The 15,466-nt window shown below is 39.1% G+C and overlaps 1 protein-coding gene across 1 annotated transcript in view; it reads left to right on the top strand.

Annotated features, from left to right (window-relative positions):
- Positions 1–15,466, top strand: part of MAN1A2 (mannosidase alpha class 1A member 2) — a 133,408-nt gene that overhangs the window by 63,242 nt on the left and 54,700 nt on the right. The window lies entirely within an intron of this gene.

Here is a 15,466-nt window from a genome sequence, read left to right as displayed (position 1 = left end):
TTAACTTATTGCCTGTGTCTTTGATTCTTTGGTTTTGTCCTTTATTTTTCATGACCCATCTGTAGCCCACTACCAGGCATATTTCATGGCTTTCAGGTGTTCTTAGGTAACTACTTCCTTTGTTTAGGGAAGCACCACATATGTACCAACAAGTTCTCAGGGATTTTAAGACTGCAGCCCTAAAAGTAACCAAGAGAAAACTCATAATTTATTGTCTCTTTATCTGTGAATTTTATCCTTTATGAAGGTCTTCTCTTAGGAAGAAGAACTCAGCAGCAAAGCAAAAATCCTGTGTAGCTCTTGAAAGAAATGGGTGGTTTAGTTTTCATCCAGTGCTCCTGCTTCACCTTCTTCAAACTGCACCATGCTCCTTAGAGGTATCTACTGTGAATATGAAAAACCTCAGAGAAAAAGCTAGGATCACACGTTCACAGCTGAATTATTTGTATATATTGATACTGCACTTGTGCACAAGCCCCTTAAAAAGAACTTTTTTGCCCCAGTATGCAGATGGGTGCAGCCAAGCACTGCCAAAACATATGCTTTGCCTGCATTTGTAAAGCAGAGTATTCTTTCTTAAATTTGCTTCTAACCTTTTGGTAGAGTCAGAATAAGCTCTTTTGCTGAAATAGCTTTAATTTCTTTCCTTCATAGAAAACATCTACCCTTTCTTTCCTAAATGTTGGCTGGGCTGAGTCTTTTGTTTTTAAGATTTTTATGGCATCATTCTCTCCAACAGACTTCAAATGCTTCATGGCTTGTGATACAGGATTCCCGTCAAATGTCCATATGTATCATCTTTATTTTCCTAAGGAACTGCTAAAAAAAGTGCTCAGACTGCATTTCTTTCAAAATAGTGTGGCAGCTAGGATTGCTTTGGGTATCTGAGACACTGCTTCATTTGCCAAGTTGGATGGGTTTTCTCTGCAATTTGTCGTTGTGGATATGACAAGGAAGGGATTTTGAGGCTCTTCAGCAATTGAGCCCAGGAGAGACACCTGCATCTGGGAACTCCTTGGAGTTGGAAACAGGTTGCTTGAGATGTGATTTCCAATCTGGTCCTCTCTCTTCCCCAAAAAGGGAACATATTCCTGAGCTCAGGATTGGGACATGGTTGATTTCTTTATTCACTGCATTCAGACATGTAAGGAGCACTTTGTAGCATTGCTAAGACAGACAAGCCTCTTCCCAGTCTTTTGGGTGTTTTACCTGATCAGGTTGTGAATGTGCACGTGGGCTTACACCTTTAGGCAGTCTCTGTCTCCTGGTAGGTGTCCTTTCTTTGTTCATCGAGCCATCATTTGCTTGATCATATTCACTTACTCTACCTTGTTGATATTCCTGTCGCCTTCTTCCTATCTCCAAGCCTCTACTTCTGCAAGGCTGTTGCTAGATTGGTTTTAGAAGGTTTTCATACTGATTTTCCATACTTTTGCATGTCTTGTTTGATGTATTTATAATAAGGTCCAGTACAATGAACTGCTGCTTTGAATTAATTCTGTTTTTTCCTTTAAAGAAATATAAATTCTGCTTAGGTCTGCAACAGGAGTTACTGCTGTTTGGTGATAGTTACTAAAGCTGCTCTTACTTCATTTGGACTCCTGCCACTTAGTGTTGATAAAGGTGCTGTAGGGACAACCATAAAACAATGTCCAAGACTCAATATCAGCTGTGGAACTGTAATAATTTGTAAATGACCATGTCTGGAGAATTTTAAAGTCTTCATGGTGTATCTACGATGACCTTTGTTGGGAGAGAGTAACTGTGCTTGACAGGATTCTATCTGATTGATTAATAAAGGTAACTATTGACCATAGTTTTCAAGTACAGCAGATTATTAATTTAGATGAAATAGTCCTTTTCAGTGCTTTTATTGAAAACATGTTAGATTTAAAATTTATTTAGCACGTCTAGTGGCATGACTTTGTGGGTTCCATGCTGTATTTAAACTGTCAGTTACTGCTATTACTTAGAGGAGCATCAACTGAGATCATGGTTTTAATAATGCTGATTATAGGTAATGATAGAATTTTAAGCCTTTTTTACTAAGATTGTGAGTATTGCTGTCCTTTCATCAGTAAGGGTTCCCTCTTGCTCACTGCAGTGAATGAGTGAATAGTGAAATATATCTCCCATACAACCAAAAATAAAGTTGCTGTTTTTAGCAGCTGACAGCTTGGCTGAAAATGCTGTAGGGCTTGTCCTGTCCAGTGCTGAGTCACAGCCTTTCTTTGTGAAACATGACATGTGTAAAATTTTTAGCAGCTCAGCCTTTCACATGTGGGAATTTCTGGTAGGCTTTCATAAGTGATGAGCATGTAAAGCTAAAGCTTGAGAAGGATGCATTTTGGTGCAAATGTCATGGTTGTCTTGCCTCCCTGTACCTGTGTGCTAAAGTATGGAGACAAAATTGTTTCCCTGTCTAACAGGCTGTTCTCTTGACGTGTGAAAGATCACCATCTTTCTCCATTTTTCCATCTCAGCGTGCCATTTGAATGGAAGATAATCAAGATACAACTGCAAACCTTAACACAGTGGAAAATTTGCCCATGCATTCTGTTTCAGTCTTCTGAAGTTGAAGCAACACTGATACCTCTCTGGTGGCAGAGGTTGTAGATCTGCAGTCTGGGGCCCTTGTTTAAATCCTCTGCACAGTATGTTTTTCCTGGCTGATTGTGGACAGGCCAGCTGGTGTCTGGCTAGGTGTATGTTACCAGATGAAAGTGTGTTCCTTCTTTGTCTCAGTTCCCACAGAGAAATGAGGTCTCAATCTGTCATCAATTTTGAGATTCTTTGAGGCAATGACTTTTCTGCAGGGTACATTATTGAACTATATCGTGAATATATGCTAAAATCATGGAATATAGGATCATAGAATGGTTTGGGTTGGAAAGGATCTTTGAAGATCATCTAGTACAACCCCCTCGCCGTAGGCGGGGACAGCTTTCTACAGACACATTCCTCAGAGCCCTCTCTGACCTGGCCTTGAACACTGCCAGGGAAGGTGTGTTCACAGCTTCCCTGGGCAGTGCAACCTCGTTACCCTCGTTGTAACAAATGCCTTCCTAATAGGGCCCTAAGAGGACTTTGAGCAGCCTGATGTGGTGGAAGGTGTCCCTTCCCTTGGCAGGGGTTGGAACTAGATGATCTTTAGGAGCATCTTCCAATGTGAACAGTCTTGTGATAATATCCACTCTAAAACTACCCTCTTTCAGTTTTAAAACAGTTGTTCCTTCTTCTGTCATTAGAGGCCATAGTAGAAAGTCCTCTTTCTTGGAAGCCAGGCCTCCTTCAGGTGCTGGAAGGTGCTAGAAGGTCCCTCTGGAGCCTTCTCCATGCTGAACAACCTCAACTCTCTTAGCCTGCCTTCAAAGGAGATGTGCCTCAGCCCTTGGATCATTTTTGTGACCATCTTCTCAACCTGCTCCAACAGGGCCACGTTCTTCTTTTATTGGGACGCCAGAGCTGCAAATGGTATTAGGGTCCTCAGTATAAGTGGGGGTTCAGTGTATTTTTTTTGAAGTGGTATAAATGAAAGAAAGAGGAGGTTGGACCAGATGATTGCCTGTGGTCCCTTCCAACCTGACCGATTCTGTGCAACAGAGGGAAGCTCAATAAAAAATGAAGGAAAAAAGCATGTTCTCTCCTGGGAGTGCTGTGTGTCATAAAATAATAGAATCATCTAGGTTGGAAAACACCTTGACAATAGAGTTCAGCCTCTCCAGGCAGACTCTCTTGTATTTTGCAGTATGCCAGATATTTCTTCCCAGTTCCAGTAAGCAATCTGTGCAAAGTGTTCACTCATTGTTATTCTTTATTAAATTGTATGCTAATAGGTATAATCTCTTAAGTACCTAAATACCTAAATAAGAAATGCAAAATTCATTGTGTCTATATTTAATAAGGAGCCACTAATTAAATATTTTTGAGGTATAGGGTTTATGAGAGTTGCTTAGTAGAATTGAGAGTGACTGGGAGACATACTGTGAAAACTAGGCACTCCTATTTTCTACCCCAGGTTGTGATAGAATGGATAACATGTTTGTATTTTACATTTTGATCAAACAGGATTGTAGTTAAAGTGTGTGAAGTGCAAGCTTCCCACCTTCTGAGTTCAGAGGAACCACTGTGCTTCCTCTTTTGCGTCTGTCAAATAGATTTAATAGTCCAAAATAGCATATTGATGGTAAAATATGTAATGAATTCTTATCTAAGTTGAACCAGACTGTTTCTCAGTAATCCCTGCAACAATCCTTTAATTTCTGTAAGAACTATGTACAGTCTTCATTATGCTTATGGGTTGGGGGTGAGGGACAGCACTATGATACAGCTGATAATGTAACAGAAATAAGTAGAAATTAAATGTTCCATATTCCTAGTTTGGAGTAAACACTGAGTATGGAAAACCAGCCTTACATGATTTAAAAACCAAAAAATAACTGTCAATAAAATGCCAAAACAAAAATAACAAAAAACCCAACTTTTTTTAATGTGGTTGCATTAAGGGATTTTCTTTCTTTAGTGCATCGTACCAGCACAAATATAATTTTTCTCTTTAGTTATGAATCCATGTGGTTTTTTATAGTTTCCAGTGATGCCTGGCAAGACACTGTTTAGCATTTTCCCTGGAACAGTAGGCTTCTTTGTTTATTCCAAGTTCATTCCCTAGACTTACTGTATAAGAATGTTTTGTATTCTTTATGATTTTCTTTAACTTAGTATCCAGCACTAATGAAATAAAATATCTTGATGTCACTCTATTGTATGTAACACCATCAGGATAGAAATGCTTAATGAATGAGTATCATGTATACAAGGAGATTAGAGCAAGATAAACTACTTGTATTTCACAAAAAAAAAAAAAAAAAGAATGCTATTGCAATTTGTACTCTTATTAGATTAGATCTGTCTGTTCATACAGTCTTCTAAAGTCATTTTCCAGGGAGGTTGTCTGGAAATGAACCCCAGCATGACTGGTTTCTGAGGATGTGCCTCTGGAATTCTTTGATCTCCTTTGGTGTCTATCTAGTTCTGCAGTTCAAGATTTTATTCAAGATCAGTCATGTTTGGTGCTTTTCTCTGGGTAAGATGGGGTTTTTCTCTTCTGTATGGATGTTGGTATTAATAAATTCTTTTTTTCAACACAAATTATCTAATTGATCTTTATTTGGTATATGATTAATTATATGTTCTTCCACTTCTTTCAGTCGCATCTGTGCATCTGGGTCTTTTTGGGCATCAGGGTAGCTGATACTGATTTCTGAGGGACGATAGGAGCAATGTTTTGTAAAATCACTGTGTGTCCACAAAGCTTTCAACTCCTGCTGCAAAAGTGCAGCAAGCATGCAAGCAGTAAGAATGAACTGCACAAGGCAGAAATGAGTTGGCTGATCTCTCTGTGTTAATGCTGAAAGAATGAAGCTTGCCAACAGACCACAGCAATGAGCTGCAGGAGAATTTACAAAATAGATCCATGATGATTGTGTCTGAATGTAGAATTTGTGAGAGTAGGCTACCAGGAAACCAGGACTTCCAGTGTCGTTAAAGACTAAAACAGTAAAAGGACTGTTGCAACCTGATGTAGGATATCACACTGGAATTTTCAACAGAAGTTGGATTTTCTTGTGGTATGCTGCATCAAGTGGTCCAAGAGTTGTGATTTCTGCTATGCTGTCCCCAGACCTGGCTAGGGAAGGAGCAGTCAGTATGAGGAAGACTTCACAGATAACAATGCCAGAAGAAATCAGCTTCAAGCCTTCCTGTTGGGTGTGTGAAGTTCTTTGAGCTCATAAAAGCAGATGGAGATTCCTAGAGCATCTTGCAGGACCCATTGTTCCTTATTTCTGAAACCCATCCAAAAGACAACAGTGAAGATACTGAACCCTGCTATGAGCAGTATTTTCACTTCCAAGTGTTTGTGAGCACACTGTAAATGAACTTTCTGCTCTCCAAATGGGAATGTCTTCAAGGAGGGAGGGACAGACATCTGCATAGTCTAAGTGTTATATACATGCAGAATCATCCTGTAATTAAACACAGGGAATGATCATTGGAGCAATAAAGCCCAAATAAGACAAAGAACAGTCTTGTACCAGAGGTTATTGCTCTGTGTTCAAAATCCAATTTTTTTACAGTAGTATTTGATGAATTGCTGTCACTGCTCCTCTATGGCTCCTGCCCAATAGCCTCCAGCATGGATGATACCCACTGCTAGAATGAACGTGACTGCCTGCCAAATGTCTGTCCAGCTTCTTGAAAAATAGATAGATACAGTCCAATTTTTTGAGCAAATCTCCAAGAATAGTAATCTCTTCACAGGGATCCCAGTCAAAAGCATGTCTGCTGTCTCTGGATGCTGTGACATCTTCCCTAAAGGTTAATAATCCTTGAGTACTATTTCTTCTCCATTCTGCGGAACTACTTCTTGCTTTAGAAAAGTTTGTATTTCCAGAGTGGCTTGGCATACTTACTTCTTACACAGCAAGCCCTAGCCAAAAAAAAAAGAGCCTCATCCATTGATAATTACAGAGTTATCAGCATCTCCCCAGGAGGGAAGAGAGTCTTCTACCTTTTATATATCAAGCCTTCCCCTTCCCCATGGCTGCAGCCCAGTCTGTGACACTGCATGGCTATCTGGTGGCTAGCTGTGGTGGTGAGTCCTCATGACCATGGATCCCCTCTGGGGCTTGGTGTCACCTGTGGGAGTTGGTAAACTCCCTCAAATAGCAGTTTCAGCCTGGGTTAGGGATTTTGGTGTTTCCCCTGTGTGTTCCCAGCATGCATTATTTTCTGTTTTCTCACAATATGTGCTAAGTGAGATACTGTTTATATGGAGATAAAATCCTCTAACACTGAAAGAGAGTACCTGGAGCAAACATCTGCAGGCACTTGCTGGAGCTATGTCTCCACGTAGGAGAAGGCAGGGTGTAAAATGCATATCATTGTCAGGAGGCTGAGGAGATGTAGTTAACTGAGACCAAGAGAGTCAGAGGAACATGATGTTACACGGATCTATTTTGTTTCACTGCAGACTTTCTTTCAGGTACCTAGATTTTATCTAAATTAAGATGGATCCTTTGAATGTGTGGATTTCCCCTGTCTTTCTGAACATTAAAGAAGAAATAGTACAAAAACGTATAAATAGAGCCCACATCTATACAGACAAACTCTTTAATGGTCATTTCAGTGAGTAAGCATGTTTTATTTTCTGATCCTTAAAAAGTCATTGCTTGTTTTGATGTGCCTACTCTATGATTTATTTAAAAATTATATCACAGGCTCTAGAATGCATCTGCCAAGCTGGTTGTTTTGAGCTAGGATTTCCACCAAAACATGTGTGTGTGCTGACTATAGTATCATGCTACCAGCACTCCTCTGTTCCATGTCTGAGATGGTCACTAAATTCCAGGGTGCTTGGGAAGTAGTGCTCTGTTCTGCAAATGCATGAAATGCAACCTCAGCCAGAGAGGTGATCACAGAGGAAGGGCTATTCAGCCATCACCCATAGGTGCTGTGAGGGAGAGTTGGCAGGTGTGTGTGTGACATCTGTCTTTATGAGCACCCAGGCTGAACTTCGCGTTCTTGATCTTTTTTGTGGAATTGTATTGGACATATGTCCCATTAATGTGCGTGAAGGTTTACAGTGTTGTGAGAGAATGTTGTCACGCTCGTTTCAGGCATTAGTAATTGCAAAGTAGATAGACTTGAGCATAAAAATAGTGAAGATAGTTACTGGATTTGGAGTGCTTCAGTGATCGGGAGTATGACATTACCTTTTCTCAGCAATTAGCACTCTGAGTGCCTGTGGCCCTCTCACATTAGAGTCCTTAAAGCTTCTGACAGTTCAGCGCATTTTCTGAAGCAAGAAGAACCAGAAAAAGGAATGTGACAGTGATCTCTTAAAACTTGGATTTAACTTTTCTAATAGTATCTGATAGAAAGTCTGTAACAAAACCAGACATTGAGCCCATGGCCTTGGAATTGCTCCCCACAAAAGTTCATCTGCAGCTGTTTCCAATTCTTGCATGTGTTCTGGTTTGTAGGCAAGGTGACTGAGAATTGGGCTAAGTAAGTGATACTTACATTCTCTGCCAAGAGCTCCTTTGTTAGCAGTCCATAAGGGATTTGTAGGGTAGGCAGGAGTGACCCCCATCTTGCCTTTAGAGTAACTAAGTGTTCTCTGGTACTAGCAGCATTTGTCTGAGGAGAGAGTGCACAAATGACCCATTGACTGCTTGCTTTTTTCATGAAGTGAAGCTTCACAAATCTTTAAAACTTATGGTGTGAGTGGCAGTTGGAAATAAAATATTCCTGCTAGCAGTAGTGCACGGAATGACAAAAGCCCAGAGATGGATGGAGAGTCGCTTGTTGCACAGTGTACATGGCTGTGCTTGAGGAACAGCGTCAAGTAAGGAAAACAAAGTGAATGTTATTCTAAATGTCTCTTGTGTGATAGCAGCAGGAGAACACTTACACCATTATGACAAAGTGTTCTTGTCTGCTGCTGATTTATTAATATAATAAAAAGAGTAACTAATTGTTTTATTTTTGTTGAACAAAGTTATTTACGGTATTTGCAACATAAAAAAATAGAAGATTAATAGTTTACTCTGTTTACTTTTGTCAGCTTTAGATATAAAGCAGTTCATTTACATGACTGTCTTTTTCATCTTTTTAAACACCATCAAAATGACATATCTTTCTGGGCAGAATAGTAATATCATTTGTGTGGATCAATCTAGCCTCAAATCTCATTTAAAGTAGAGCACAAGGGATGTTAAGTACCTGATACTCTATTAACAGATAATCAAACTAATCCTTTCCAGGAATCTGACAGGCAGCATCTCCTCTGTTCAGGAAAGCTCATTAGTCAAATTATGTTATATGTGTCAATGGATATCCCCACCAACCAACCTAAATAGATGAAATATGGGTCTTCAATAAGTAAGACAATACTGTGTGTACTGGTTTCACGGGATTCTTAGCTGTACTGATGAAATTACCTAAATTAAAGCTTTAAGGCCTATCTAAGTTAAGTTTTCAAAGGGTGAAAATCTCAGAAGAGTTAACAGCATTGTGTATGTCCTATTCAATGAAGATGGGATTTGAGCTTGTTGCCAGGAGATGAGCTGCTTATTCATAAGTAGTTGTGACAGCTCACTGGTCTCTTAACAGGACACAGTCTGAAAAAAACCCTCTATTTTTCTTTGACTCCTAAAGTGTTGTCTCATATTGGGCGTTGCCACAGCTCACTGCAGTGCAGATCGCAATGCTTGTGCAGTTTCTGTTTACCAGGCTTGTAGTAAACATTTTCTTGACTGGCAAAGGACGCTTAGCCCAGTTTATTGCTGCATCTTGGTGCTACACGACACCTGAAGCAGAACACTGACTTTATTTTGAATTTGTTTCTTCCACTCTGATTGGAAATAGGTTTTTTCTGTTAGTGTAATATACTTTAAACTGGTGGAAATAAAGGACAATCTGATTTAGCACTAGAAAATAGAATAGCTGTGCAGTGATACCTACTCTTAAAACTCATTCTTTGGCCATGTTCCTGTGGAGGGCTGTAAAAGCTAAGAAGGAGCAGGTCATTGGTAATTATTGTTCATGTGTCATGTATCTCCTCTTGACCAGGTCTGTGAGTTTGTCTGTCCCTCTTCAGTAGTTTAAGAAACACGTTGATGCTGATGGGCACCAGTGACAGCAAGCACAGTATCCTTCCTGTTGTTTTTCCAGACATTTGTTTATTGGCATTACTCTTGACATAGTAACACATTAGTTTCTACCATGGAGTTTTCCTCTTCTTTCCTCCTGAGGATTTTCCCACTTTTTCTGATCCAGAAAGGAAGTATGGCATTGTCTTTTGTCAACTGAAAACACAGTTCTTCCAGCAGGATTTTTTTTCACTTTGAAACAGAACTGAAATACAACTCTGGACATACTGCTTTAAATTCAGCATCTTTGGCTGGCTTTGACTTTTGGAACTTGTTCTCATTCAGTACTAACTCTTTATGTTTTTGTCTTGAAAAGGAATTTGCATGCTCACTGAGAACAGATATGGTGAGAGAAAAAGAAATGCCAGGAATGCTACAATAACTGCTAAGCAAACCCACTAGAATCTAGGAAAATTTTAACAAAAAATATGTTGCCTCTAATGGTGTGTGCACCTACCACATGATAAAGATTATGAACTCTTGTTATCTTAGGAATCAAGAGGATGCTGTCTGCAGTAACATTCTGTTACCATTTATGAACTGGAAAATCAAGAAACAAATATTTAAAGGAATGACCAAGAAGTTCTCTAGCCTTCCAACTCAGCACATTCTGTGATTCTGTGATTTTTTTTTTCAAAATACAAGATTGAAGATAAGTGCCTATATCAAAATAATGCAACTATGTGCATTTTAAGAAAAGGTCTTTTAAGGTAACCTAGGTAATTGTGAGCCAGATAGTCTGATTTCACTTTTTCTGCCCACACCAGAAATTTATATAATGGAAAATAAGACATGACCGGTACATTAGTGATTTGACAATTCAAGTCTTAAGAATTTATATCTGACTGTAAGTTTGCTCTTGTTGAGATGGAAAATAAGTAGAAAACTCCTGAGAAATTTAATTGAATGTTCATCTAGGCCTGTGTAAATTAAATCCATTTTAGTGTTGCCAAAGGTGTAGGTGCAGACTGGCAGCTACAAGAAAAATGAGCAACTCATGTTGAACAGACCAACATGGGGTCAGAATAAGGGATTGCATTTTGAGTAGTTGTGGCTTTGGAAGAGTATGTGAAACTCAGAAAAGGCAAGCTGCTCAGCTTGAATCTCTGGTATGAAATCCTGTGGCAAAAGACCTATGAGCCTTTGGGTTTATAAATAGGAACTTCACATATGAGGAGGAATTTATTTCTGTTGAAGTCATTAACAAGACTTACAAGACTGCTGTTGGTATGCTGCAAGCTTCTTGGCAATAATGTTCTTAGAAGGATTTGTAGAAGCAGTAGAAAGTCGTGAAAAGTAAGAGGACTGGTAGTTGTGCCTCCTGGACAAGTGAATAGTCAGGATGTGATACAGGACACAGTCCAGATATCTCTCTGAAGGGAATCTTCCCCTTCAGTACTGCTTATTGATGTATCTGCGTAAAGGTATCTTGACACTTACTCCTTTATTTTATGCAGATGATTAGATTGTTGTTCTTGAACCTTTTTTATTTTCATTTGTGTGGCATAAAAGAGCAACATTTTTATCTTATAGTTCTGATCCTGAGAACTATAAATTATGCTGCAGGAGTCTGGATATTTATCTCACCATTTTGTCAAAACAAATGTCTGGTTTTTCAAGTGCCTTGCAGAATTTATGCTACTGTGAAGATTCAGTGCTTACTAATTCATTGCTCATAGGTTTTGCTTGCCAACTAATTTTCTGTCAGAACTTAGTCCATATATGTATATATAAACTGTAGATAAGCTACATATCTGTTGATTGGGGAAAACAAGCCAGTTCATAAAAAAGAAAAAAAACAAACAAAAAACAACCACCAAACACTATTTACTTTAATCAGGTGCAGTGTAATGTGCTTTGCATCTGTCATTGTGTCAGGAATATGTTTTTGAAGATGTAAAAGCTGTATGATTTTTTTATCTTTTTCTTTCCCCCTAGACTGTGATTTTTGCATTGTAATCTGTCACATTGCCACAGTGGGAGAAGGGAGGCTGTGTGTATAATGACTGCACATAGTGTAAAACAATATGTAATTTAATCTCTGTTTAACTTTTCTTTGTAAAGGCAAATACAGTCTAAAAGGGACTGAGTCATTTCTGACAAAGACTAAAGGGGAAATCAAGATAAATTTAAAAGGGAAAGCTTGGCAGGGAAAGATTGGCAGCACATTCAAGAGAAATGGGAGACAGAGGAATAACTGAGAAAGAAAGTAGAAATTGAGATAATCTAAGCATAGAGCTGAAGGATAAAAAAGAGAAATATATGGGGAAATATATTTCATGACATAGAAAAAATATATGAGAAATTAAGGTGATATTTGTCATGAATAGAGAAGGTGCTAGGAAAAGGTGTTGCCGAAAAGAAACCAATGTCAAGAGAGATTAATAACCACAGGAAGTAGATAACTTCTATTGCATAAAAATGGTTCTAATAAAACTTGTTAGCTTAGTACAAACATCTTAATTATTTGACTTCAGAACCATTTCTTAAGGTTTCTAACGCAGATTTTTCTTCTTAAAAATCACAGAGTGAGTGGATCATCAGTTGAGTTGTGAACTTCAGGCACGTAATGCAGTCTAACTCAACTGAGAACAGCTGGTAGTACCAAAATACCAAAGACCATTGATTAATAGAAAAACCCCAAAAAACAGCACTCCAAGGTTCATTGATACCATTTGCTTTGCCTGGATGTGTTTGGCTACAAAGGCATGTTGAAAGACCGATATATTAGAGTCAATTCTAGTTCCTAGGACTATGTTTTGGAGATGAGAAAGTGTTTTTCTCCTGTCACATTCCCCAAGATGTTTCTCATAATCCTGTTACTTTCAGCTGTGCTCTTGGCAGTCCATCCATTTTATGTCCTACCTTCTTTAGATCTCCATTCGTTCCCTGCCCTTCCTCCTGATGCCTTTGTATCTCCCCTTCACTGCCTATTTATGCTTCCTTCTTTTACCAGCTTCTCCCTGACACTTCACCTTGTAGGAGGGAGGGGACTAGAAGCCCTGTGCTTTACCACTTCTCCTTCCCCACTGGCAAAGCTCCATGCTGATCTTCTGTCCCTTGATGGTTCTTTTCTCCAATTTCCTGATGGCCATTCCGATTAATTTTTCTCCCTTCTCTGTCTCTGTTCCCTTTCTCCACAGTTTAAATCAGTCTTTCTCTGTGCCAGCTGCTAGTGGGGGAACATTTAATCCAGAAACCAGGCATTATCCATGCTGTCACATCTGGTTCCCTCTGCTACTGGAGTAGCTCCCACAGAAAAAGGAGATTGTGCTTAGGCATGAGTGATTGTGGTTGGTGTGTTGTGCAAATTCAAGATTGTTGCTTTTAGTTCAGGGACCATTTTTTAACAAAGGTAGCTAAACTGGCAGGTTAATACTGCTTGTGCAGGTAAACTTAGAGTGAAGAAGCCAGAGATATGAAAAGCAGGAAAGATGAAGCACAAAAATTGCTTACTACTCTAATAATAATAGCAGAAGAAAAATTAACTCAAGACTGCCATGGTTTTTGGCTCAGACAGGATGTGAAGCAATATGCTACATCTCCTGGAATTATCAGATTGAGGAGGCATTTATATGCCAGATTTTCATCACATTTATTCTGAATTTTAAGTCATCTGTGATGTTGACTGACTGCTGTAAAGTGCCTTGGATTTGAAGGCCCTTTAAAAATTGAGAACATGTAACATTTCTACTCAGAAATGCATGAAATCTGTGCCAAGGAAGCTAATACAGCTATTGAAGTAAATGGAAATTATGCAGTTTAATTGAAGTATTATTAGCCAGTGCCAGGTAGTTCAAATATGATTAGCTGGTTGTCCAGTTCATGCCAAATTTTTATTTTCAGATCTTCTAAAGCAAAAATGTTGAATATTTCTAATAAGCTAATATATGCACAGACTTTCTCATATGGATTTTTCAAAAATATCAGTAGTGTGAAACCAATGAATATTTCATTACATCCTGAGATGCCTCAGTCAACAGTAACTGGATTCCTCATGTCTCTTGTCCAGGAAACCAGCTTTGGAAAACTTTTGAAGAAGGTAAAGATAGTATCACTTAAGAATTCTGTTTGGAAATCTTTCCCTGCTGATCATAGAGAAATGCCAGAGTATTTATCTTTTATCTAAGAAGCACTATTTGAATATATGATTGCTAATTTGTAAAATGTAAATAGGGGAAGTTGTAGTCAACCAGATAATATCTGTCTTATCTGCAGTTATCTGATGGACTTGGAGTATTTTTGTGTGTTTATTTTTCAGCTCATTTGTAGACTGTAGCTGAACAGTGTGATCAGGTAGGCATTTTAATGCTTTTAGGTGCAACTATTAACTCAGATAGTTCTCTTAGAGTGTTATGATAAGATAGAGAGTTTCTTCCCATTTCTTTTGATTGTCTTTGTCCCTGTATTCATTATTCCAAAAAATCATTACTTGTATTCTCATCTCGAAATAGTGTAGAGCCTCTAGGAAAGAAGCAGCTTTGGATGTATGAATGGACCTATCCAGTCCTGTGGGCTTTACTGAGCTTTTGGGTTCAGAAGCAGAGTGTAGAGCACAGTTGCAGCTTTTGCCTTGGACATTGTGATAGTTGTGATACCCTGCAATAGAATATTTTTACAAGCTGAGTCTCTGGATCCTTAAGCAGAGAAACTAAGGAGAGCCAAGCTTGTGTAGCCATGAAGTTTAGGTGTTTCATCACCTAATTTCATGTGTCATCTGAAACTGGACAGCCTTCCTTGTCTTTCCTACTGTTCTTTAAAATTGTCAGCAAAAGTGTATCTTTCAGGGAGGAATCTGGTGTGACTTCTTTAAATAAAAGTGTTTGTAGAAGTCTTGTTTGTGATTTTACTGGTTAAAGAAAATGTCAACCTAGTCAACATATTTTGAAAACTAAGGAAGTTCCTTTTTTCCACATAGAAGGAACATTCCATGAAGCATTTATTGCCTTGTGAAATGAGCAAATCATCAAGTTATGTAATATTTATGGCTTAAGTACTATCTGCTTTATCCTGTTGCTCTTGAGAGACCAGAATTCTCCTAGCCCAGGAGTACTTTGCAGCAGCGGATTTAACCAGTCTGGACTTTTATGAGGGTGAATTTGGCAGTGTTTTAAAATTTTGGAGACTGTTAGAATTAGGCAGAGTTTCTTTGCCTGTGTAAACTGCCTGCATGTAACAGCTGAGTGCCTTGCAGAGGTTAGTAGCTTTGCTGCCAAAGCTTTAAGTGGGTATCGGTGGGCACCAGAGCTAATGCTCAAGATGAGTGTGATGGTATCACCCCTAGATCACTTCTGCCTTCAAAAACGGCATCCAGGAGGGTCTGGGGAACTACAGCCTGGCCAGTCTTACCTCTGTGCCTGGAAAGATGATGGAGCAACTAATTTAGAAAACTATTCCCCAGAACAGCAAGGTCATTGGGGAACTCATGTTCAGCCAACCCTGATGACCTATGATGAACTGACTTTATTTCATAAGATCCTTGTAAAGAAGTTGGTGAAGTATGGGCTGGATGAGCAGATAGTGAGGGTGATTGAAAACTGCCTGAGCAAACAAAGTTCAGAGGGTGATAATCAGCTGTGCCAAATAGAGTTTGAGGACAGTGACTGGAGGCCTACCCCAGTCCAATCCTGTTCAATGTTTTCAGGAATGATCTGGGTGATGACACAGGTGGCACTCTCAGCAGATTTGCTGATGACACCAGACCAGGAAGAGCAACTGATATGCAGAGGAACCTCAGTAGGATGGAGAAATAA

Source organism: Melospiza melodia, chromosome 2, assembly GCF_035770615.1.
Source record: "Melospiza melodia melodia isolate bMelMel2 chromosome 2, bMelMel2.pri, whole genome shotgun sequence".
NCBI lineage: Eukaryota > Metazoa > Chordata > Aves > Passeriformes > Passerellidae > Melospiza > Melospiza melodia.
The sequence above is the reverse complement of the archived record's forward strand: the minus strand, read 5'-3'. Positions and strand labels throughout refer to the sequence as shown.